Consider the following 27,463-nt stretch of genomic DNA (forward strand, 5'->3'; position numbering starts at 1 on the left):
GTTACCGAAATGTACCGGGTCGATAACCTCGCAAAGAACCATCAATATCGACAACAATACCGAAAACCTTCGGGGAGTGTCTTGTATCGTTACAGGAACAACAACAACAATGCGGACTTAGCTTCCTCGTATGTTACGTATAGTTATGAAATCCAGTCAGAGTATAACGGTTCTTAGCCGATTATATCCGAATTCGAAATAGTTAACCATACCGCTCTCCCTCCTCCTGCTCATACGCTCAAACGTTTTAATAAATCGCTATAGCTCGAAGTATACTTGATCAGGACCAATGCTCTTTGACATATGACGCATATAGATTAAGGTCTCGCAAACGGCCAGAGACTTGGGGATCGTTTGATAGACTGTAAGGTTTTATTTCCGGTTTAGGTCATGTGGATTTGAGATCATGCAGGAATTATTTCAGAGCCCCCTCTGATCACTTGTTTTAGGACCACTGTAAACTTTTTCAGGATATTCTCGGGACAATTAATGGGTTCTTTTCTGAAAAATTTTGCAACTATTTCAGAATGATATCCGGCTCGTTTTTGAGATTACTTGGCTATATCCCTATCTGTCTGCCGATCTATTTTACGTTTCTGCTTTTAGTTTGTATATATTATTTCAATGTTGAAACCAAATTAACATACATTTATGTTTGGTATAGGCGGCTATTAACTTTTCCACTCGGTTCTCAAATGCCCAAGTGATTCAAGAGCTTGTGTAGCGCAACACTTTCAGAGGGCTCCCAGTGCATTTTATAGCTTCTCCAGCCCAATTGTTAACGTTACCTACTCGTGGCTAATTCTGTTTCTTAACAGCCGGGCTCTGGCGACCACACGTCCTTCGTGGAACTTTGGGGTGCGAGCAGGATGACCTAAAAGGTTAAGTGTGGTCATATTAAATCGTTTCCAAGATAGTCGAGCTAGTTATTTAATGATGCATATTACCGGAACATAGCGGATCTATATCGATAATCGATAACAGTCTACAAAACCCTCGGGGATTCTCTTTATCGCTACAACAACAACAATGGCAATATTCAATTTAACTTTGTAACCAATCCGTGGGAACGCAGTGGACATATAACAGAACTGCGAGTTGCAGCGATACTGGATTGGGTTAAACTTTTTTGACCGCTATGGTTATGGTGTTGATATAATTGGCCTTAATAAACGTAAGCTTTGAAGGACTTTGTCGTTATATTGCTATTGAAAACTTCTACATGAAATATTTGCATAAGTCGCTATCAATATTTCAACATGATATTTTGAACAAAAGCGCCAGAAAGCAAAAGCATTTCTAGTTTCGTTTCTGAATTTTGTTTGTTTTTTCTTTTTGTTTGCGTAATGGAATATTTTCAAACCTTTTTTAACTTTCCCTTCTTTTTCCTGTCATTTTATGTTGATTTATGCTTTCCGCGAAAATGCATTTTGCGCTACTCAGAAACCAACATTTTTTATAAGTACAAATCTTTAGAGCTTGCGTAGCTTCAATTCTTTGTTGACATTTGAATTTTTATCCTTTCACTTGTTTACTTTTGATTTGCGCTGAGAACTGTTCATATTGTTTTTGTTTTTTTTTTTTCATTCTCCACATAGCTTTGTATGTATGTATGTGGCTAGCTCGGAAAAAAATTATTGGCTTTTATGTGCAACGAAACTAAAGTGAAATTTGTTTTTAATTCTTTATGTAAACTTGAAATCACGGAGGAATATAATATTTGGTATATCGTTAGCTTAATGTGAAAATGTGCAAAGTCACTTTTTGAAAAATTTTATTTTAATGCAGTTTTAAAACTGCATTCAAAATACATCGATCACAAAAAAAAATATTTTAATTTTAAATTTTTACGTGCTGTGGGCAATGATGTGTAAATGTGCTAAGTCGTCAAATGTTCAAAAAAAAATGTGCTAAGTCAACCAGTCAATAATATCAAACTGAATTACTAGTCATTTCTTTGTGCGCACATTTTATTTACTTATTGAATTCATTCAGTCTAAAAGTACATGCTTTGTTGTTGTTGTCGAATTAACGATAAAGACACTCCCCGAAGGCTTTGGGGCCGATGTTGTTGGTCCTTTGCCGCATATAGGTCCGGTACGTTCCAGTAACAAAGCACTATTAAGGTACTAGTCCGACCATCACGGCAACAACTTTTATGACCACATTAAGCCTTCTAGGCCATCCCGTCCCCCCGCCCACTAGATCCATGAGGAACTTGGGGTCGCCAGAGCCTCAGCTGTCAATGAGACAGAATTCGCCAAGGGTAAGCGAGGTTGGCAATTGGGTTGGAGAAGCTATATATTGCGCTGGGAACCTCTTGAGAGCGTTGCCTACACAACTCCTTGAAATTGGATTCACCCAATTGAGACATACCTTTGGTGCTTGATAAATGCTTTGCGCTGACCATAATCTACTTCAATTCTTACATGTCGATAACTACATGCTTTGTTACAGACTAGCTAAAAATAGAAAACAATTCACGTTTAACCATATGTAAGCTGTTATTAAAATTAGGAACACTACTGAATCGATTTGCTAGATGTATAGTCCCGGTTATAGGTTCATTCATAGCATAATTCGTTTTATTAGTTATTAAGATAAATAATCCATTATGCCGAAGATCACGCAGTGGAATATATGGAATGAACAAATTAGATAAATCAGTGCAATTCGTGCTAACTTTTATTACATTATATGCAAGCATGATTGAGATTAAAGTTGTTCTGTCATGCAAAGCCTGAAGGCCAGCAATTTGCACCTGCTGGTATATGATGGGAGGCCGTCTGGCCAGTGAAGCGTACGAAACGCAATTTTTGTAAAAATTTTTTGAACTGTCTCAATTTTATAGGACTTGGATTCATAGAAAGGATCCCATATTATTTAGCAATATTCAAGACTACTTCTGACCAAGGATATATAAAGTGCCTTTAACGTCATAGTGTCCTTAAAGTCACTGGTTTTTCGTCTACTGAACCCAACCATTGCAACAAATTTTGAAACAAGTCAATGGTACTAGAAAAAGAGAGTTTGGAGTTAAATATTACTCTCAAGTCTTTACTCGCTTGACAACGATTAAGAAATTTAGTATTTAGCTTGTAGATAAAGTATGTGGCAGTTGTCTTTTTGGAATAAGACACAATACAGTATTTGTTTGAATTTAAATGTAAATTATTGTTTGCGCACCATCCGACAAAAGAGTGAAGATCAGAATTGTTAGAAATAGTTTGGCAAATAAATAGTATTTTTTGTGAAATATATAGTTTTAGTGTTTTATTTCAATCATTAAAGGTGAGGAATAATGGGAAAACATATTGAGTAAAAAGTGCTAAGTCAGGAGAAAAAATTTGTTATGAGTGATTTTTATTTATCTTTTTCAAAGCTTCTACACTCAAAAGCATCGCAATTAAGGTAAACTCATTCACATTTTTGAAAAAAAACTCGTAAAAGTTGACTTAGCACATTTTCACATTAAGCTAACGATATGTTTGTCTAGCGAAATTATTTGTATTTGACAAATATATTGAATTTTCTAGTAAGAAGCCACTTAACTTTATGTAATAAAAATATTGTGTTAAAGAGAAAGATGAAATAATGTAGGAATTCAAGGTGTTGATAAGCGCAATACAAAGCTTTATATGAAGCTTCAGAGGTTCCGCAACCCAATTGGCAACCTCACCTACGCGAGGCGAATCATGTTACAAATATGAATGTTCCCAAGTTCTGCATTTTAGCAGTGTAAGTATTTTGAACATTTTGTGGTTGTTACCTCAGAGTTATTTCCTGGCTGGAGTGTAAATTCCCTTATGTCCCCAATTAGCGCGGACATGCCGATGTACTACTTATTGAGAAAGCACCCATTTCTTTGTATTGGAATTAGAATTTTTTGAATTGGAATTATAAATTTCTAAATTTAAATCGGAATTTATGAACTTGACTTTTAATTTTCTGAATTAAAATTGGAATTTCTGAACTTGAATTCAATTTTCTGAACTTGAATTAAAACTTACAATTTTTCTCTAATATCAATAACAAAAATTTCTGAATTTAAATTGGAATTTCTGAACTTGACTGGTAGTTCTCTGAACTTGACTTGTAATTTTCTGAACTTGAATTGCAACTTTTTAAACTTGAATTGTAAATTTCTGAATTTAAATTGAATTTTCTGAACTTGAATTGTAGTTTTCTGAACTTAAAGTGGAAAAAGTGAAATATTGCATGTGGTACGATTCTGGTGTAAATAGTAACTAGTTGGCAACAGGTAGGATGCTGATGCATAGACTGGCAATTGATATTTCTTTGGACATCACCATGCTAAAAATACAATTTGCTAATATGGAAATAAGACATAACTGTAGTTAGTTGCAATTTTTGGACAACTAGTATTCTTCTAGTATTCAACTAGTTGGTTTGGCTGCATGGCAACCAACTTATTTTTTAAATTCTTGACTTCGTGGAATTTTTTCATTATTACTCTCATTTTAACTTCTTTACTGTCACAAATTATTTATTGAAAAAAGAAATTGATTTTTTTACTTCACGCATCGCTATTTTTTGTTAACTTCGCTGCAGTTAATTAAAAAAGTTTAATTTGCCGTCAACGCTAACTTTGAAAATAAAACTTTTATATTGTTGTGTCTTCGACGTAATTAATTATGGTGAAAATAGTGCAGTTTTACTTACATATGTAATGCATAAATTTCATATATCTTGAAACACGAACATCTTGTACAAAGAAAGCCGATGGATTGCGTGGTGAATCAAAAACACTTATTTAGATGGCTGCAATAATGATTTGCGAATACGTCCTACACAGTAATTTTACTTTGCCAAGAAAAGTCAATAAAATAAGCTGGGCTGGTGTTTTTACAACACAAAGTGATTATTAAGAATATATCATTTACAAGTTGGTTTAGCAAAAGTTGTATTAAACTGTCACAAACACATACTGGGTCACCTGATGAACTATTTATAACTGGTATCGTAAAAGAGAAAATAAAAGTTAAAACTATACTTTCAAAAGCCGGTAGCCATAGTCTCCAACGTTAGTCAAATTTTTGTTGGCACTTTAGATAACTTGTATAGTCTCAAGTACAGAAAATTGTTAGAAAAGTATTTCATGAGTCATTCCACAGCATTAGACATTAGAGATTGGCGGTAGTTGTCTTATCTTCTTTAATCCAATTTCTAACTTCAGTGTTTGTTGAGAAATTCAAACACAGCTTTTTTAAATTTTTTATAATTAGTAATTCGAGAACCAATAAATCATGTACGTTCCATATGAAATTTAAAACAAAACTACGTACTCTTTTTTAGTCAATATAAGGGTAACATGAAATAAATAACTTAGTCGTGAAAAACGTATAAAAGTTGTACCTAAGTGGAACTGTTTTCGAGACTACTTTTGAACTTTCTTCAGGATATGCTAGTATCATTGTGGAACTATTTCGGAATCACTTTATGGCCATTTTGGGAATTTTTTCTGTATGAATTAAATTTCATTTCGAAAGAAGCGATAATTTCAAGACTTGACAAAATAGCTGGACTTTTCGAAAGGTTCTCGAATCTCGAAATATTGGTAAAGCCCGCGAGCTTATTGGCAATCAATCAAGTAGCTGCACTGGCAAACGATTCTCAATACAAATTTCTTCTCGAACGAATTTGAGAAAACGTAAGCTTTACTATATTCATATAACTCAGAATGACTTTTAAACTATTTCAGGATTAAAAATAAAATAAATACATGTAAGGCGCGATAACCTCCGAAGAGATCTTAGACCGAGCTTCTCTTGCAATTTGCGTCGTGCTCCTTTTAATTTTTACTACAAATTGGCCGGACGGGACCTACATGTTTTATGCCGACTTCGAGCGGCATCTGCAAGGCAAACGAGTTTTCACTGAGAGCTTTTCATGGCAGAAATACTCTCGTAGTGCTTGCCAAACACTGTCGAGGGGCGACCCCGCTTATAAAAATTGTCTTTTAATTGAAAAAACTAAGATGTTGCTTTGCCCGGGACGTAAACCCAGGATCGTCGGTATGGTAGGCGGAGCACACTACCATCACACCACGGCGGCCGCGCGGGATTATTTCCGAGAAATTTCGGAATAGTTTGCAGGATAATCTCCAGACTATTGCGGAATGATTTTGTTTTCAATACGGAAACATTTCTGGCGTTTTCGGAATTGTTTTTTCGATTATTTTACAGTTAATCTGGTAGTTCTATAGCTACTTTCCAATATTATTTTCGGAAAAAAACTTCGAGATAACTTCTAAAATTTTAAATCATTGTGGAATACTTCCGGATCATTTCGAAATCATTTTGGGATCATTTTCGAATTGATTTGGCACTGTTTTTATTTCATTTTTGGATCAGTACTTATTATACTAAGCTGAGCAGAGTTCACAGAGTATATTAACTTTGATTGGATAACGATTGGTTGTACAGATATAAAGGAATCGAGATAGATATAGACTTCCATATATCAAAATCATCAGGATCGAAAAAAAATTTGATTGAGCCATGTCCGTCCGTCCGTCTGTCCGTTAACACGACAACTTGAATAAATTTTGAGGTATCTTTATGAAATTTGGTATGTAGGTTCCTGGGCACCCATCTCAAATCGCTATTTAAAATGAACGATATCGGACTATAACTACGCCCACTTTTTCGATATCGAAAATTTCGAAAAATCGAAGAAGTGCTATAATTCATTACCAAAGACGGATAAAGTGATGAAACTTGGTAGTTGAGTTGAGCTTATTACGCAGAATAGAAAATTAGTAAAATTTTGGACAAAGGGCGTGGCACCGCCCACTTTTAAAAGAAGGTAATTTAGAAGTTTTGCAAGCTGTAATTTGGCAGTCGTTGAAGATATCATGATGAAATTTGGCAGGAACTTTACTCCTGTTACTATATGTACGCTTAATAAAAATTAGCAAAATCGGAGAACGAACACGCCCACTTTAAAAAAAAAATTTTTTAAGTAAAATTTAAAAAAAAAGTTAATATCTTTACAGAATATAAGTAAATTATGTCAACATTCAACTCCAGTAATGATATGGTGCAACAAAATTTAAAAATAAAAGAAAATTTCAAAATGGGCGTGGCTCCGCCCTTTTTAATTTAATTTGTCTAGGATACTTTTAATGACATAAGTTGAACAAAAATTAACGAATCCTTGTGAAATTTGGTAGGGGCATAGATTCTAGGACGGTAACTGTTTCCTGTGAAAAAGGGCGAAATCGGTTGAAGCCACGCCCAGTTTTTATACACAGTCGACCGTCTGTTCTTCCGCTCGGCCGTTAACACGATAACTTGAGCAAAAATCGATATATCTTTACTTAGCTCAGCTCACGTAATTATCTGAACTCACTTTGTATTGGTATAAAAAATGGCCAAATCCGACTATGACCACGCCCACTTTTTCGATATCGAAAATTACGAAAAATAAAAAAATGCCATAATTCTATACCAAATACGAAAAAAGGGATGAAACATGGTAATTGGATTGGTTTATTGACGCAAAATATAACTTTAGAAAAAAACTTTGTAAAATGGGTGTGACACGTACCATATTAAGTAGAAGAAAATGAAAAAGTTCTGCAGAGCGAAATCAAAAGCCCTTGGAATCTTGGCAGGAATACTGTTTGTTGTATTACATATATAAATAAATTAGCGGTACCTGATAGATGATGGCCTGGGTCACCCTGGTCCACATTTTGGTCGATATCTCGAAAACGCCTTCACATATACAACTACTACCACTCCCTTTTAACACCCTCATTAATACCTTTAATTTAATACCTTTAATTTGATATCGTACAAACAAATTCTATAGTCACCGCTGGTCCACCTTTATGGAGATATCCCTAAATGGCGGCCACCTATAAAACTATGGCCCACTCCCTCTTAAAATACTGTTTAATACATTCCATTTGATACACATGTCATACAAACACATTCCAGGGTTACCCTAGGCTTATTTTCCTACATGGTGATTTTCCCTTATTTTGTCTCCATAGCTCTCAACTGAGTATGTAATGTTCGGATAGACCCGAACTTAGCCTTCCGTACTTGTTTTATTTGCTCGGTTACTGTCTTTGAGTATTGGCATAGGGATCTAAAAACAAATATTGCTTGTTTTGCTGAGGGACTTGCCACAGGATTCTGGACGGAATATTCCTCCTTTCTCTAGCCATCCAAAACGTCCGCATACACCCTCTTACGCTACAAAATCGGAGGGAGTTGCATTATTCAATTCAAAATTAACCACAGGTATGGTGAACACAAGGCTGAGTCGTGAAAAAAATGTCGAGGGGACCTGGGAAAATTGTTCTATACTTTTCTTAACCGTTGCAAGTACAGCCGAGCCTTATTGTATTGTAACATCTTGGTTTATTAACTAATGTCACAGTTGAAGCATTTGGAAGATATGAAGAAGTTTCCATAAAGTTTTGTCGGCTTAAGCAGGCGTAGCCCCTTAATGTATGATTCTCAGTTTCCAAAATATGAAAACCCGACTATGTCAAAACAAATATAAATCTGCTTCTCAAGATGAATGAAATAACGATCTCTTCACCTAAAGTTTTTTTTTTGGTTCTTATTTTCGGACTTGCTTTTGGTCCCCTTTTTGTTTCGGTAATTAGCTTTATATCGTTTTATTTCGCAAACGCATAGTTTGCTTAACCCGCATACATGCAGATATGATCTCACAGACTTGTCTGGAAGTAGACTTCAAATTTGAGAACACATTTTTTAATGGAGAAAATACCACACACTTTATACACAGAAATATCTCAAATCGCAAAGGGAGCCTTCTAAAAACCAAAAATACATTTTAAAGGAAAATAATTGCAAATGTTATATGTAGTGAATATACCAAAAAAACGGGTCTTTGGCACTTTCAGGCACTAATATTTCGAAAATCAGAACCAATTTAAAAATTACTAGTTGGCCATGGTTGTACGAGGCTACACCACGCGCTTAGTATCCAATAACTCTGTTATGGTTTCACTTTCGCTGATGAAGCAAATTTGCAATAGCACACATCCCTTCAGCGTTTCATGTCCGGACGCCTAAATGGGATTTGCGTGTTTTCTTTGTTTTACTGTTAAGTCATGGTGCGAACAGAAAATCTGACCTTCACGCATTTGTCGAAATACATATACTTCAATAAATGAATTTAAGATAGTATTATTTACCCATTTAGCAACGTTTTTTGTCTTAAATTGGCTGCTCAAACGGAAATTCGCTAGCACCATTTAAACCGTTTGAATAAGAAGCTTCCAATCTATCGCTTTTAAGAATTTTGATGTGTCTCAACTGTCCAATCAAAAAGGATAAGTGAGTAAGAACGAAACATGCTTTTCCCGATAACACACCGTTATGTTTCATGTAAGCTCATCGCCATCATTATTAACTTTTTAAGAAATAACAGACATCCTTTTCTTTTCATATAACAGTACCTATATATTTTATTCCATCTCTTTGTACGAAATTTCATACATTCACACAAACATATGAATGTATTTCTCTTCTAACCGGAAAACAAAAACTAAGCAAAGGATGTGAAGTAGTGATGTGTTGGTATGCGTAGAAAGAATGTCGACAACGGCAATGAATATAAATAAAATGACAGTTTGACATAGAAATGAAATACAGAACGGTGTAACATCAATGTCACTAATGCACAGTAGTTGATTTTGCGGTGTGAAATCAATAACTCCCAAAGTAAATGAGATGTTTTCACCAATTTCATTTTATTTTTTTTTTTTCAGTATTCCGAAAAAATTTAAGAATTAAGAATTGTTTTCAACAAATTTAATAAAAACACTGTATAATACTCGGTTGGTTTTTTGAACAAATCAATTTTTTTTTTTGTTGGCGTTTTGTGTTACTCGAATTTTTCTAACTACCCAAATACATTGCTTTTCATTAAAAGAGACTCATTCAGGAATATACATATCTTTATCTTGCAAAATATATATATTTGGACATAGAATAAAATAAATTTTCCTTAAACGAGAGGGAACTTTGTTAATACATATATACTACTAGCAGACCCGGCAAACGTTGTTCTGCCCTAAATTTGGTCTATCTGCGTAAATTTAAATAAGCTTTTTCCATCTAACTCTGCCCTCGCCTCTACACTTTTTCCTAATCTTTGTATTCATTCCTCCCTCCGTATTTTTCGCTTCATCTGTCTCCATCTTCGTCTCATTCTATCTCTTTCTCAGTCTCCTTCTCTCTTTTCTCTTCTCTCAAGTTTTTCTCACTCTTCTTCATATCTTATTGCCAGTCCCAGATGGTGGTATGTATTTTGTTCCAGTCCCACGCGGAGTCTCAGTCTCAGTTCCAGTCCTAGTCCTAATCCCAGTCCCAGTCCCAGTCCGTCTCTGATCTACTTCCTGGAAAAAAGCATCGTAAATACTAATATAGGCAAATTTATATACCAAATTTAAAGCAAATCGAATAGGACGTATGTAAATAGGTATGTGGGTATTATTAATTCTTGTCTTTATTTCGGTTTCGCATGCATATTTATCAGTTTTGCCAGGTTGATGCGACTAAATCGAATATCACAATGAAAATTACTTTAAAGCTCTTAGCAACAGCTTTCATTTGATAACCATAATAGACACATTCTAGGGGTATCCGGATCCATGTTTTCGCCTATATCTCGAGACCCTAGTCACCCAGCGGTGTAAAATTTACTGTGTACTAAAGCATACAGCAACAGCCTCAATTTGGTACCCATAATGTAAAAACACATTCTACAGTTATAGCGTCAGGAAAGAAAACCCGACTTATTTTTATATTATAGAAGATGAACAGAATTTGTACCGAACCGGGTTTGAATCGTAAAACCGTATTTTTTTGTTAAAAAATTGAACTATCAACCGAACCCAAATCGTCGGCAAATATTTGGTCCGCACCGAGAACCGAACCACTTTTCCTAGCAGTTCAATGTTTTATTTTTTGTTTATTTATCATTTAACAGTAGCTATCCGAGGAAATTGATGAAATGTTAAAAGAATTAGTGCAGAATGAGACTAAGTTTAAAAATACATCATTAATAGATAAAATCATTCCACTTGATAATACAAATAAGACTCCGGATCAAATTTATATATAATAACTTAGCAAACCATGTTTCAGTAAAAAAAACAGTGTTATTTCATACTGATAGCGGATTAAACAAACCAAAGAAAATTGAACAAGTAAGGAAGGCTAAGTTCGGGTGCAATCGAACATTATATACTCAGCTGCCAAATTACAACTTGCAAAAGTTGCATCGCTTTATCCGTCTTTGGTAAAGAATTATCGCACTTTTTCGGTTTTTCGAAATTTTCGATATCGAAAAAGTGGGCGTCGTTATAGTCCGATTTCGTTCATTTTAAATGGCGATCTGAGATGAGTGCCCAGGAACTTACATGCCAGATTTCATTAAGATACCTATAAATTTACTCAAGTTATCGTGTCTACGGTTAGACGGACGGACATGGCTAACTTTCTTTCTTCGCCCAGATCATTTTGATATATAGAAGTCTGTATCTATCTCTTTTAGTTGAAGCCGTTACGGGGTACCGTTATGTGAACAAAATGAATATACTCTGTGAGCCTGCTAAGCTGAGTATAAAAACCTCTGCTATGTATAGTGTACGTATGTATGTATGTATTTCCAGCTACGATTATACAAAATACAACACTCTCATTAAACACTTTAATTCTTCGGGAAAGCGGTAAACATACAGATGTACGTCTTAAGAAAAAGTAACTTAACTAGAGCTCGCCCAGGTATTAAAAATAAGCCACAACAGAGGTAACTTCAGTTAAAACAAATAGTTTTGAGCTTTTTGAGAAGAATCTCAGCTGCTTCTGATCGGTAACAACCGATACCGACAAGTAACTGTTTTTTTATCGGCTAACTATCAATCACTGTCAAGAGTTATCGGTCTGGTATCGTCATTCGTTTCTTATCGGTTTGCTATCGACGAGCTACAGATATGTCATCGATTTTATTTGAAGTGGTTATAAAACCAATTGATCTTATGGCCATTTGCAGTGGTCATAACGTCAATGTACTCTTTGGGAGTTATCCTTATGTCACCCCACCGATGCTAGTACCAGAGCGAACTCGATTTTTAGCCTGTAAATAACTTTCAAATCAACAGCATAGCGTTTTTATAGCTACTGTAAGTTCACGCCATCTTGATAATCTCATTAATTGAAGCTTAACCGCTAGCGATTTTGGTGGCTTCGTAACAAGTCACAGCAGCTATCCCCGTATCGCGATAACGGACACCGGTTGGGCGCACTAAGGGCGGTCAAGTCTTCATCCACCAGCCTCTCCCAACTTAGTGGAGGTCCCCTCCTTCCTCTGCTTCTAAACTGTGGTGTCGAGTGAAATAATTTCTTGGCTGGAGCGTGTTCATTCCTTCGCATAACAGTAGCACTTGTTGGCAAGATTTATTCTCTGTTTGATTTCTAAGTTGGAATCATTTCTGCTGTTAATGCTTATTCCGAAGGGGACGAAATCTTTCACAGTCTCGAATTTATATCCGTCAACTGTGACGTGGCTGCCAAAGCGCGAATCCAGCGATTCTTTATTGGATAGCAACGAATACTTCTGGTCGTTGCCGTTTACCGCACGACCCACTTATTTTGCTTCCTTATCTAACACGCTATTTTACATTTAAATATTTTGCACAATTAGCAAAAATATTTTGTGATATACAACAGAATGTTGTTACTGTAATATTTGAACATATACAAAACAAGTAAGGAAGGCTAAGTTCGGGTGTAACCGAACATTACATACTCAGCTGATAGCTTTGGAGACAAAATAAGGCAAAATCACCATGTAGGAAAATGAACCTAGCAACTTCCCCATCCAATGAGTCATATGTGACTCACGAGAGCGTATTGAAATAAGTGCATGAGTCACATATGACTCATTTCTTTATACAACTTAAAGACGCTTTCTTGGTATGAACGTGTCGTTATATATTTGTGAATTCTATATGAGCGTATATCAAAAGACCTAAACTTTAGGAAAATGAAAGAAAATTTCGAAATTTTTTTCTGATACCTTTTTCTCATTTTTCTTCAATTTTTGTATATACTTCTAACTTCAATTAAACAAAAAAGCACACTGATACACGCTTTTGACATTTATATATCAATTTACCGTTATTGTGATTCGAAAAATTTAATTATTTCTTATGGTCCTATATGTTCACATGTGACTCATTGAACGTGGTAAACAAAATTGTTTTTGCTACGTTCAGGAGTCACGTTTGACTCACAAAATAAAATAGCCAAAATAAGGTAAATATATGTCAAATTATTTATAAAAATAATATTTTATAATATATATTCATATTATTCAATTAAGCAATACAGAACAATAATGGACGTGGGCATTCTCAAAGCGCTTTGTATGGGGACCGTAAAGTTGCTAGGGTAACCCTGGAATGTGTTTGTATGACATGGGTATCAAATGGAAGGTATTTAAGAGTATTTTAAAAGGGAGTGGGCCATAGTTCTAAAGGTGGACCAGGGGTGACTCTAAAATGTGTTTGTACGATATGGGTATCAAATGAAAGATGGTAATGAGTATTTTAAAAGGGAGTGATCCTTAGTTCCATAGGTGGACGCCGTTTCGAGACATCGCCATTAAAGTGGACCAGGGGTGACTCTAGAATGTGTGTGTATGATATAGGAATCAAATGAAAGGTGACAAAAGGGAGAAGTCCTTAGTTCTATAGGTGAATGCCTTTTCGAGATAACGCCATAAAGGCAAGAATCAAGTGCAGCTATTCTAGAACACATAATCGTGAAACGACTAAACCTTAGGAGCATTGGCGAACGTTATAACCAGTAATTAGTTTGATTTAAAAACGCTACTATTTGTGAAGTGAATTGTTATTGTGAAGTACTACTCCCAAAGTAGTATAAATAAAGACCATTTTGCAATACTGTATATTGGAGTTATTTATTTGAGAGTTCAGCTATTCGAAAGTTAGCAACAGGTACACAAGTATCAGGAAATCCCCATAATTCGTTACAATATATATATTTATATAAAAAAACACTATTTTGCCTAAAAACTATTATTAAATATTTTGAAAACCAGAGATGTTAAGAAACGGCTTGCACATTTGCAACTAGTTTAAAAAGTATCTTAACAATCGTGCATACAATTTCATGCAACAGAACCTGTGTCGGACAGTGTTATTATAAAATATGGCACACTGTGAAATGCTGATGATTCTTTCTGATTTCTTCAAGTTTATATGGTTGGTCTCAAATTAAGATCTACGACTGCAAACCACCGCGATAGTGCACAGGATATGTCTTAATAATGATAAGTCTGAGCTTCTTATAGCATCGAGAAATATCCCTAGACTACAGAGTGCCAGGCATTCAACTTTCTAAGGTTGGATAACATTCATTGTATTTCATGACTCTTATTTGACGTTTTTAGCAAACGTAGTCGCAAAGCCCTTCTTGAATATATTTACAAATTGACATGACGCTACTTCATTAAACATGCTTTAGATATTCGCAAATCTCTGGTTATCAGAATATCTGCGTAGGTTGTGATATTTTTCAAACAGTTAAAAAAAATATTGCACCGAATTTACTGCAATTCCCCTGATTTGCAATATTCTGCCAACGTTCGTATCGCTAAACTGTCGAATAAATAACTCCAATATTGAATAATGGAAAACTGGCCTTTATTAAAACACTTCACAGTAACACTTATGCTTTGCAACGAATAACTTGCTTAATAACCAAACTGATTGATAGCTCAAATGAAACTGACTTCTCGCATCCACTGTTGTCGCCCTTTTATACTGTCCGACCTCCTCGTTGCATATTTCTAGGCTTTTCTAATTACAGAACTTACTAGTTAGTTATACATTTCTCAACTACAACTACAGATGCATAACTTGTATAGCTTCTCTCATACCCTATGCGCTTGTATGTGTGAGCGACACGTCCACAATCACAATTGCATACCTTTAGGAGTATTTCAGAGAAGATATCTGCATGGGCTTGTGCGTTGCTTCTCCGCCGCGTGCACGCGTATGTGTAGACATAATGATTGAATTATCGATGTGAATTCACGTCACTGCTTAGCATCGGCCTAGAGATGGCAGTACCACTTAGTGTTGCTAATATTCGTAACAATATATATACTTAAGAGAAAAAAAATGTTTGCACATAAGTGTATAGCACCACTACCTTCTGCTGAAAAGATTTTCACACGCAGGCTCTTTGCCATACTTTCAGTGCAAAGTGCAGTTTCGTGGAGCAATCTCGGCCCCGATATACTTCTAAAGAGATTTCGCAAAGCTTTTCATATAGATTTTGGCAATCTAATTTAAATTTTCTTTTCACAAATTGCTGAATTTTCTGATTGATCAAATTTTTTTCATGGTAATTAACTTTTGTAACACGCACACTTTTATTGCATGCATTTTTTTCACCTAAGCGTTTAATACTTAAATAGTTATATTAACTTTTAAATACGCACTGAGTTTCGCCATTATTTTGCCATTAACTTTTGGCCGGGAGCATTTAAGCGATAAAATAAACGTAATGATAATATGTTTGCACGTGCATGGCTACCTTTACGTAAACAGGTAGGCCCAAATTTTTTATGAGCTTTAAGTATGAGTAATTTTTAAATGAGTAAATGTTTGTATGACCTTATAGCCAAATTTTCATATATATACATTAGAGCGAGTCAAATTGTATGGATGGATTTTTATTTTTCATCAGGAGTATAGCAAAAACGTAATCTTCAGATAATTCTAAGAACAATTGCTGAAAACACCATAGCTGTAAGTGCGATTTGCAGTCCCTCACTTTTGCAAAATAGATATTTTGCGATATGAATTTAAGGTTTGGCCAAAAAATCTTCATAGCTTCTGATAGAATTATAGGAATAATATCATATTGGGCTTGTTTTAAGGTATTTTACGTACTTTTCAGATTCTGTATTAATATCTATAGTGTTTTTCAACTTTAGTAGAGATATAGGGCTTAAATTATGAGAAATTAACCTAAAATGAACTTTTATATACTGGGGGTGGAGAAATGATGTATGTATGTTGGAACGATTTTCCGGCATCGCTTGTCAAATTTGGTTTGAGACAAACCGGTTTCGGCGTTTTGCCTATAGAATTAACTACTTTGTACTCTTTACTTTAATTTTTAACATAATTTTTAATTGAGTTTTCGTGTTAACTTAAAACTTTTGAATAACTTCAAAAAAAGAAAATTCTAATTAGTTGGAAAATATTTAAACTCAAAAATAAATAAAATAATATTTTTAAAAAATAAATATTTAAATATTTGGTTAACCACCAAAGTGCCATCATCAGTTTCTATTTTCGTTCTGATCTGTTGTTGGCGTTTGTCCTGCATTTATAGTTGGTAGGTGCATGAACAGGTATTGTCAAAATTGATGCTTGCGCATACTTAGGCATGTGTATGTGCTGTGTGCTCATTCACAACCGAGAGCGGGTTTTACTGATCGATTTGTGTGGCTGACTGAGGAAGGTAAAAGTCCGTGATTTTAGTAGTTGGACCTTCTTTGTGGGTTCGTCGTTTTGGAGCGTTAACACAACAACAAATAAATGTTTTTTCTTTAAAGCTTTTTGTATTTAAATTTAAAATGGATGAACCAAATTCCTCTACATCATCTGAATCCACTTTATCACATATACTTGAACAAGATATTAATGGATTTGGTTTATCAAGTGAATTAAATTATCTAAATTTACCCTCCAGTCGTGATATTTTAAGATTTATTTTTTTAGGTGATCATGCTAAAATTCAAAGTAAAATGCTTTCGCATAAAAATTTAACTCCTCGTAAAACTGGTTGGAATTTGGAATAAATTGAATATTCAACTAATTGATAGACGTAGTATTCTAAGAAAAATAAATGTTTTAATGGAAATATATCACGAAAGTATTAAACACAGAAACAAGTTCAGGAATTTACAGCATTCGTACAAACAACAAACGAATTATTTTACATTGGAAAATGTATGTAGAATGTTCATGTGGTTTAATACCAAACCATTTAAAAGAATTTATGATGGACCAAACATAATGATAGAAAATTCACAATACCTTAATATATGGATGACATTGTAGAAGAAACACCTACAACAATACCAACAATGTCAACAGTTAGTAATGATCCAACATACGAACCACTTGGAACAGATATGGAAACAGGTGAAGCACAAATTGCAAATTAAGCAGTTGCAGAAACGGGGATACAAGGAAACGAGGACATTATACTCAACGACACGATGCTATAAATTTTGCTAGGATGTGTGACAGATTCGGTGTTTCAGATAGTTACTTCATGTTTAGCAAAAGCCCTTTTCGAAGATATAAATTTTCGAGATGTTCGTGGTAAACTTTTCATAATGGATAAATCTAAAGTTGCAAGAGAAAAAATTAAAGCGAAAGCTCATATTTCTAAAGCCAAGCTCGAGGAATGGAAAAACATCCATAACCACTACGCAGCCATTAATGTAAGAGGGAGAAACCAATCCTCCCAAGGGGTGCAAAATGTAAGGACATCACATATTTATGCAGACTAAGAATTGGCCATACGATATTTACACATAGCCATATTATCACGGGTTCAGGAACTCCACAGTGTAACTTCTGTAACGCTGCCGCAGTCTCCGTCACCCACCTACTTGACAACTGCCAACATTTTTCGACTATAAGGGCCAACATCTTTGGTAGAAACATCCCGTCGGAGACATTGAAAAGCTACGACATAGAATCCATCACGAACATCAACGAATTCCTCTCATTTTCTGAGCTTAAAAAGCTAATCTAGAGTCAGCTAGATTTAAGTTTATAAGTTATTGTATTTTACAGTAATAACACACACAGTACAAAACAATATATACATATGTACATATCAATTTATATAAACTAATATTCCGAATGTAATAACCAGAGAGCCGAAGGTGGCAACACTAGTGCTCCTATCCAGTGTAAAGCAGTGAATCGTCACTCCTTTTCCAATATATAATAATAATAATAATAAAGCTAGAAATGAAGTGCTTCGTAAACGATACATAGATTTCAACATAACTGCACTTTCTTTCGGTGGCAGAGAAAAATGTTCCTTAACTAGAGAGAAAATTAATGGGAAATTTCATACAAATATGGTAAAAGAACCCCATTTAGTTCTTCTAAAAGAGCCTAATGCTGAATTTCTTGGATATGTTAATTTGGGTGAAGAAGAATGACGATAATTTACTATCAGAACCGGCATTCACATAGGATCACTTGGTAAAATTCTTAGATTACGAAGAGCCAACACTAGATGATCCTTATATTCCAATGGAATTACAAAGAACAGAAATATATGTACAGTTGTTAACATCTGTTTCCAAACGTGTTATAGAAAAAAAAAACGCGAAGGTCCATAAGTGTCCCGGTTCTGCAAGCGAAAAAATTCTGGCGACTGCTCGTCTTTTGATGTTAAACCTCTGTTATGGCCGAATGTTTAGCACAGCGGGGCCTTAAGTTGACTGATGAATGAGTATAGCAACTCCCGACATGGATTTATATTTCCAGTGTTGGCTGTTGACTATTACATTTTTAGTCTTCAGCTCTTATAAATAAAAAATCAATCAAGAAAATATATAATAATGGAAAAAAACTAATTTTAAGGCCTTGAGGTCGTTTCACCAAGATTATGCAAATTTAAAAGGCCGACAAACTACATTTCAAAGAGGCATAATGAGGGAACAGACAAACACCAAGTCGGACGTTTTATCCGAAACCCTCAAAATAATATACAAAAAGGGCAACACAAAAACAAAATGAACCCCCAAAAGACAAATAAGAATTACTAGCAACTAGTCATGCGCAGTCATAAACCGAACACTCGTTTAATATCGGTTTTTACGAATACACACTAACTGACTACCAGCTATACGTACGCCTACAAAAACTAATCACGACAGACTCGAGCACTGAAGATAGCGCAACGCCGAAATCGTTTGGCCTACAAAGCAAAATTGACAGGCGATATCGAAAATCTTTCTAAAATAATTCAAGCCATAATCTCTTCTTTGGGGGTTAACGGGAATATTCCCAATTTCCTTATGGATCGATTTCTACAAAAAGATTTGTTCGGTCCAATACCACGAAAAAGTGATTTTTTCCTATAGCGTAAGTGTTACCAGTAGCGCACATAGAAACGAAAATTAAAGACTTTTTTATTAAACACAAATTAAGAAGTTCCGTTTCGTACATTGAAATTGAAAATTTCCATCGAACAAGCAATAAATGTAAGCACAAATGCTAAATATGAATTATCGAACAAATTATAAGTAAATACTTTGGGATCGAAATGCTTTTGTGAAACTTTTATAGCAAATACCTGACACCAGCTGATGTTGCTAAGCCACGTAAATACCGACAATAATAGGAGATTTCAATTCCCTAAACAAAGCACAAATGCTTACTATCGTAAATGCATATTGCATACTCGTATTTGTGTGTATGCAGTAGGGTAGGATTATATTTATTGGCAGCAATACAAGTAGATTTCATTAGAGACTATGAGGTAAGTGAGGGTTAACAAGTATGTAATGTAGGGTTAATGATCAAATGAAAACTGATGGGTGATCTACTTCATCAATCTTCCGGAAATTAGGGATGCGTAGTTCCAAAAAACTGGATTCGTACATTGTACGAGCCAGGATCCCACCCAAATAGCTAAAAAATGTGGGGTTGTCAAAGGCACGCCTACAAGTTATAAGTACGTGCCATTCCCCCAGAGTAACGCTATCTTCAAAAAAGGTCTTGCGGTGCCAGCTATTGGTAGTGAATTGGTTAAAAATTTCGCTTTATACACCCTAATGAACACACATACGAATGTATTTCTTTCTAAACTACACGAAAAAAGTTTCTCAGCATCCGCCTAATGCTTTCAGGCATTTAAAGATTACTCTTCAAACTTGGAATCGAAAAACAGCCATAGGTGTTGATATAAAAAGTTTTTCTATAAAAATTAATGTATGTATGTAGTTTGCTTTTTATTTTTATTTGTAATTTGTGTGAAATTTCTGTTTATTATATATTTATATGCTCTGAGAAGAAAACAGAATATACTTTAATGCCCACGCATGAAACTCGATGCCTGCGAGTATGGCAGTTGTTGTTCTTTTTTGCAGAAAACGGCAAGCTTTCCAATAACTTGAATTGAACGGAAATGTGTATTTTTGTAAGTAGTATGTGGGGGAATTGAGCTGTGTTTAAAAAGAAAGTTTATAATAATTGTGAATTGTTAACAAGCGACAATGATAAGACGAATTTCAAACGCCAAGAACATGGTTCCCGTTCCCTTGTCATATGCAGCATGGTAGATTTCGCATAAATTTTATAACTTGTTTTCTTTAAAGGGCCCTGGCACATGTCAGTGAATTATAGGGTAAGGCCTTTGTTTGATACCTCGTGCTTTTGGACTGTTACACTTTGCTTATCTGCTCTCCAAAAGCGTTACTAGCGCAGAGTAGAGTACAAGAAAGTAAGAGATCGATACTACCGAGAAATTAGAGGCTTTCTATAAATAGATCAGCTATTGAGTTACATCTTTCCACCCTTTGTGGCACCTTAAGTCATGTTACCGAGAGTTCCTAACGCATAAATACTTTTTACCTTTAAAACTCGTTAAAATTTTGAATTTGAGCTATTGAAATACGGTCCCTCATTCGTGGTATAAAACATAGAGTTTTTGCTTAAGATAGATGCATGATTGACTCTTCACAATTATGCAAATATGGACTATCTAATATAATATTAAATTATTCAAAGATTAGCAGACCCTTACTTTGGTCTATCTGCATACCTTTCAAGAAACTTTCACCTACGACTCTTCCTCCCACTCACCCTTTTCCTTATAATTTTATTCACTCCTCCTCCCACAGCCTTTCTCTTTCCCTCCGTATTTTTCTCTGCGTTTCTTTCTCTGCATTTCTTTCTCTGCGTCTTCTTCTCTATAGCTCCCTCTCCTCCTCTCTCACCCGCTTCATCTATCCCTATATCTCTATATTCGTCTAACTTTATCTCTTTTCCGATTTTTCCTCCTTCCTTCTTTTGATTTCTCTCTAAATTCTCTTATTCTTTTCCTAATCCTAGCCCCAAGCCGACCAAACAATTTTTCCTTAAAAAACGTTAAGGACCCATTCTTAGACCTACTCAATATATTCACAAAATTTCATGAGAATCCGTCGAGCAGACACCAGAAATTTATATTTTAGATAGAGGAATGTGTGGTTGCCACTAAATAATTATTTTATTAAAAGAACTTTGTGAAATACCTTTTTTTTGATATTCACATTGATAAATTTAGTTCCCCAGTTAGAGAGCTTAGAATTTAGCACATATCTTGGATACAAAATTTCATCTAAATAGTAACAGACGTAAGAGCTGATTATAGTGAACTATTTGTATACCGACTTTCGTACAAATCAACTAAGCTACTTCCGAGAAAGTAGTGGGATTTACAAATCAACAAAAATTGCACGTTTATAGTTGTAAGATAAAGCAAGTTTTTACAGACGAAATTCATTTAAATTTTAAACTTACCTTCTTTCCAAGCAGTAAATTGTTTGCTAAACGGTTTAGAGCTGTTCGAATGTCTGCAAGTAAGAAGATAAATGACTTGGTTAGAAAAAAATTGATCAGCAAAACCATTTGTAGAAACAAAACGACTGTTGAATATTCAAAACTGCAAAGGCGTAAAATATTGCCAATAGCAAACAAAAACATGTTAAAATGCACGTACATATATATTAGTGCGGGACGATCAGTTGTACGTAAAATCGCATATGCAGATAGGTCTAAAGCCTTTTTAGTTAATTCAATCGGAATATACGAACAAAACTTTTTAACCTTTTATAATCAGTTGAGCAGAGCTCACAGAGTATATTAATTTTGATTGGATAACGGTTGGTTGTACAGGTATAAAGGAATCGAGATAGATATAGACTTCCATATATCAAAATCATCAGTGTCGAAAAAAAATTCGATTGAGCCATGTCCGTCCGTCCATCCGTCCGTCTGTCCGTTAACACGATAACTTGAGTAAATTTTGATGAAATTTGGTATGTAGGTTTTTGGGCACTCATCTCAGATCACTATTTAAACTGAACGATATCGGACAATAACCACGCCCACTTTTTCGATATCGAAAATTTCGAAAAATGGAAAAAATGCGATAATTCATTACCAAATACGGATTAAGCGATGAAACTTGGTTGGTGAGTTGAACTTATGACGCAGAATAGAAAACTGGTAAAATTTTGGACAATGGGCCCGCCCACTTTTAAAAGAAGGTAATTTAGAAGTTTTGCAAGCTGTAATTTGGCAGTCGTTGAAGATATCATGATGAAATTTGGCAGGAACGTTACCCTTATTACTATATGTCTGCTTAATAAAAATGGGCAAAATCGGAGAACGACCACGCCCACTTTTTAAAAGATTATTTTTTAAATTCAAATTTTAAAAGAAAAGTTAATATCTTTACAGTATATAAGTAAATTATGTCAACATTCAACTCCAGTAATGATATGTTGCAACAAAATACAAAAATAAAAGAAAATTTCAAAATGGGCGTGGCTCCGCCCTTTTTCATTTAATTTGTCTAGGATACTTTTAATGCCATAAGTCGAACAAAAATTTACCAATCCTTGTGAAATTTGGTAGAAGCTTAGATCATAGGACGATAACTGTTTTCTGTGAAAAAGGGCGAAATCGGTGAAGCCACGCCCAGCTTTTATACACAGTCGACCGTCTGTCCTTCCGCTCGGCCGTTAACACGATAACTTTGAGCAAAAATCGATATATCTTTACTAAACTCAGTTCACGTACTTATCTTAACTCACTTTGTATTGGTGTAAAAAATTGGCGAAATCCGACTATGACCACGCCCATTTTTTCGATATCGAATATTATGAAAAATGAAAAAATGCCATAATTATATACCAAATACGAAAAAAGGAATGAAACATGGTAATTGTATTGGTCTATTGACGCAAAATATAACTTTAGAAAACAACTTGGTAAAATGGGTGTGACACCTATCATATTAAGTAGAAGAAAATGAAAAAGTTTTGCAGGGCGAAATCAAAAGCCCTTGGAATCTTGGTAGGAATACTGTTCGTGGTATTACATATATAAATAAATTAGCGGTACCCGACAGATGATGTTCTGGATCACCCTGGTCCACATTTTGGTCGATATCTTGAAAACGCCTTCACATATACAACTAAGGGCCACTCCCTTTTAAACCCTCATTAATACCTTTAATTTGATACCCATATCGTACAAACACATTCTAGAGTCACCCCTGGTCCACCTTTATGGCGATATCTCGAAATGGCGTCCACATACAGAACTAAGGCCCACGCCCTCTTAAAATACCCATTAACACCTTCCATTTGATACCCATATTGCACAAACGCATTCTAGAGTCACCCCTGGTCCACGATTATGGCGATATCCCGAAAAGGCGTCCACCCATAGAACTAAGGCCCACTCCCTTTTAAAGCACTTATTAACACCTTTCGTTTGATACCCATATTGTACAAACGCATTCTAGAGTCAACCCTGGTCCACTTTTATAACGATATTCCGAAAAGGCGTCCACCTATAGAACTAAGGCACACTCCCTTTTAAAATACTCATTAACACCTTTCATTTGATACCCATATCGTACAAACAGATTCTAGAGTCACCCCTGGTCCACGTTTATGGCGATATCTCGAAAAGGCGTCCACATATAGAACTAAGGCCCACTCCTTTTTAAAATACTCATTAACACCTTTCATTTGATACCCATATCGTACAAAAAATTTTAGAGTCACACTGGCCCACCTTTATGGCGATATCCCGAAAAGGCATCCACCTATAGAACTAAGGCCCACTCCCTTTTAAAATACTCATTAGTACCTTTCATTTGATACCCATATCGTACAAAAAAATTTTAGAGTTACACTGGCCCACCTTTATGGCGATATCCCGAAAAGGCATCCACCTATAGAACTTAGGCCCACTCCCTTTTAAAATTATCATTAACACATTTAATTTGATACCCATATAGTACAAACAAATTCTATAGTCAGGACTGGTCCACCTTTATGGCGATATCCCTAAATGGCGTCCATCTATAGAACTATGGCCCAATTCCTTTTAAAATACTCTTTAATACCTTCCATTTGATACACATGTCATACAAACACATTCCAGGGTTACCCTAGGTTCTTTTTACAACATGGTGATTTTCCCTTACTTTGTCTCCACAGCTCTCAACTGAGTATGTAATGTTCGGTTACACCCGAACTTAGCCTTCCTTATTTGTTTTTATTAAATTGTAAGTTTAACTGATATAGGAATTGCTAAAAATAAATTCAGCTAGATCCGAGTTTTAAAACCAAAACCTCAAAAAAAAACATTTTTTTTTGTTGGAAATGCAAAAAATTGTCGGTACGAAATTGCGCTGCCATCTAGCTTATGATAGCAACTGCCAGCAATGCAGTGCAAATATTCTCAATAGTGCCACAATCGTTTATTTTTAACAAATTATTTTAATAAAATATATCCAAACAAAAGCACTGCGACCAAAATTGCCCAAAGCTTGCAAAGCCCGAATCTCCATCTTTATTTATAGATTTGGGTTCCAAATAAGAGCGAAAAAGGGACCCGTACATAAAAACAGCAATTATAAATAATATATATGATAATATCGATATCTCGGTGGTATGTTGTTACCCTCTTGCAACTGCCGTTGAAAAAGCGTCCTATCTCAAACAATTGTTTGCTCTTTTTTAGAATTTGTTTCAGAAACGCTCTATTACTCAATTCGATTTATGAACGCCCTATCTGAGAGTTTGTTTCAAAAATGCCCTATATGAGCATAAATTCAATAGATTTCGACGTAAGATAGGACCTATGTGATAACGAATTCCGAAAAAAGAGCGTTACCAGCCGAATTCTAAAATAAGACGTTTTTACAAATATTAGGAGACAGAACGTTTTCGAACTGACAACCAAGAGAGGGTGAAACTCAGTTCAGCCATCGATAACATTTTTATTCGAAAATAAAAGGAATCTTTAAATCATATTCAAACTTTAATTACATTTTTTTTAACAAGTTTTCAAAACCTGTCACATGGTTTTACTTTTTTGAGAATGGGTAAACATTAGTTATTTTACCAATTATTTCCCAAACTGGTTACTTTTTGAACATACAAATTTTTTGCAACTGATAAATTTTATAGATATAGTTTCTTTTCTGGAATTGTGAAATTTTTTTCGATCTAAGTACTTACTTGCGAAACGGCTTTTGGAACGAATTACTTTTTTGGAACCAGTTGCCTTTTTGAACCCAGTGTTTTCGTGGAACCGCATTTTTTATTAAAATTAATATCTTTGGAACCGGTTTCTTTTATTTTGAGCGGTTACTGTTTGGAACCGATTATTTTTCTGGAACAGGTGGCTTTTGGTGGCTATATAACTGTTTTTGTTTTAAAACCAGTTACTTTTTGGGAACCGGTATAATTTTTGTATAATTTTTAGGATAAGACTACTTGAAAATGGCAACTTCTTTGAAACAGGTAACTTGTTTGAAAAATAGCTAAGATCCAATTCTCAGACCTACTCAATATGCTCAAAAAACACTGTGACACAATAATTTTATATACATATAAGATTCAATAAGAAAATAAGCTCATCGAATTAAAAAATAAAAATTACCTAAATTGTTTTTACTCAAGTTCATAAATAACTTTTTCCACAAACAATATTACTAGTTAAAATCTTGATGGAAACGTTTTTTCTATTTATTCCGACACCTACAAATGACCATCCTCAATGAATTTCTGAAGGTAATTTGTAAAAAAATCGTGCATATCAACATATAAACGTTTTCATAGCGCTACAGTTTTATTTATTAGGTATGGCTGTGTATTTACATTTTACGAATACATATGTAAGTATATGTTTGTATATATAAGCGAAAAAGACTGTAAATGCGCTCATAGAAAACTGAATATTATCAAAGTTCAATTTCATATCGCTTTAGAGTGCAGTAAAAGTGTGCACTTGAGAAGTTAATGAATCTTTAACAAGTGGATCACTGCATGGATATCTCGAACCTTTTATGGATTTAAGTGAAAGAGTAAAAATGTTTAGGAGAAAATGTTGTTTTTCATTAAAGGTGTGATGGAGTATGTATATACGCACCCTTATAAATGAATAAAGTAAAATCTATGCATATGTAACAAGTAAGGAAGGTTAAGTTCGGGTGTAACCGAACATTACATACTCAGTTGAGAGCTATGGTGACAACATAAGGGAAAATAACCATGTAGGAAGATGAACCGAGGGAAACCCTGGAATGTGTTTGTATGACATGTGTATCAAATGGAAGGCATTAAAGAGTATTTTATGTGGGAGTGGGCCATAGTTCTATAGATGGATGCCATTTAGGGATATAGCCATAAAGGTGGATCAGGGTTGACTCTAGAATGCGTTTGTACGATATGGGTATCAAATAAAAGGTGTTAATGAGTATTTTAAAATGGAGTAATCCTTAGTTCTATATGTGGATGCCGTTTCAAAATATCGCCATAAAGGTGGACCAGGGGTGACTATAGAATGTGTTTGTACGATATGGGTATCAAATTAAAGGTATTAATGAGGGTTTTAAAAGGGAGTAATCCTTAGTTCCATAGGTGGACGCCGTTTCGAGATATCGTCATAAAGGTCCAGGGGTGACTCTAGAATTCGTTTGTGCAATATGGGTATCAAACGAAAGGAGTTAATGAGCATTTTAAAAGGGAGTGGGCCTTAGTTCTATAGGTGGACGCCTTTTCGAGGTATCGCAATAAAGGTGGACCAGGGGTGACTCTAACTTTGTTTGTACGATATGGGTATCAAATAAAAGGTTTTAGTGAGTATTTTTAAAAGGGAGTGGGCCTTCGTTCTATAGGTGTTCGCCTTTTCGAGATATCGCCATAAAGGTGGACCAGGTGTGACTCTAGAATGGGTTTGTACGATATGGGTATCAAATTAAAGGTATTAATGAGAGTTTTAAAAGGGAGTGTTGGTAGTTGTATATGTGAAGACGTTTTCCAGATATCGACCAAAATGTGCACCAGGGTGACCCAGAACATCATCTGTTGGATACCGCTAATTTATTTATATATGTAATACCTGCCAAGATTTTAAGGGTTTTTATTTCGCCCTGCAGAACTTTTTCATTCTCTTCTACCTAATATGGTAGGTGTCACAACCATTTTATAAAGTTTTTTCTAAAGTTATATTTCACGTCAATAAAATAATCCAATTACCTTACCATGTTTCATCCTTTTTTCGTATTTGGTATAGAATTAT

General features: G+C 34.9%; 1 protein-coding gene across 5 annotated transcripts in view; it reads right to left on the reverse strand.

The window, feature by feature from the left end:
• The window catches only part of kairos, a 546,037-nt gene that overhangs the window by 282,497 nt on the left and 236,077 nt on the right, over positions 1 to 27,463 (reverse strand). For 4 of the 5 annotated variants that reach the window (XM_067784589.1, XM_067784588.1, XM_067784587.1 and 1 more), the window contains exon 3: positions 21,656 to 21,708. The gene's annotated coding sequence lies outside the window, so the exon portion shown is untranslated. Of the gene's footprint in view, positions 1 to 4,683; positions 4,708 to 21,655; positions 21,709 to 27,463 lie in introns of those variants that run through there. The other variant, XM_067784590.1, reaches the window with a different exon arrangement.

The sequence above is a fragment of the Eurosta solidaginis genome, chromosome 4 (genome assembly GCF_040869045.1).
Source record: "Eurosta solidaginis isolate ZX-2024a chromosome 4, ASM4086904v1, whole genome shotgun sequence".
Classification (NCBI taxonomy): Eukaryota; Metazoa; Arthropoda; class Insecta; order Diptera; family Tephritidae; genus Eurosta; species Eurosta solidaginis.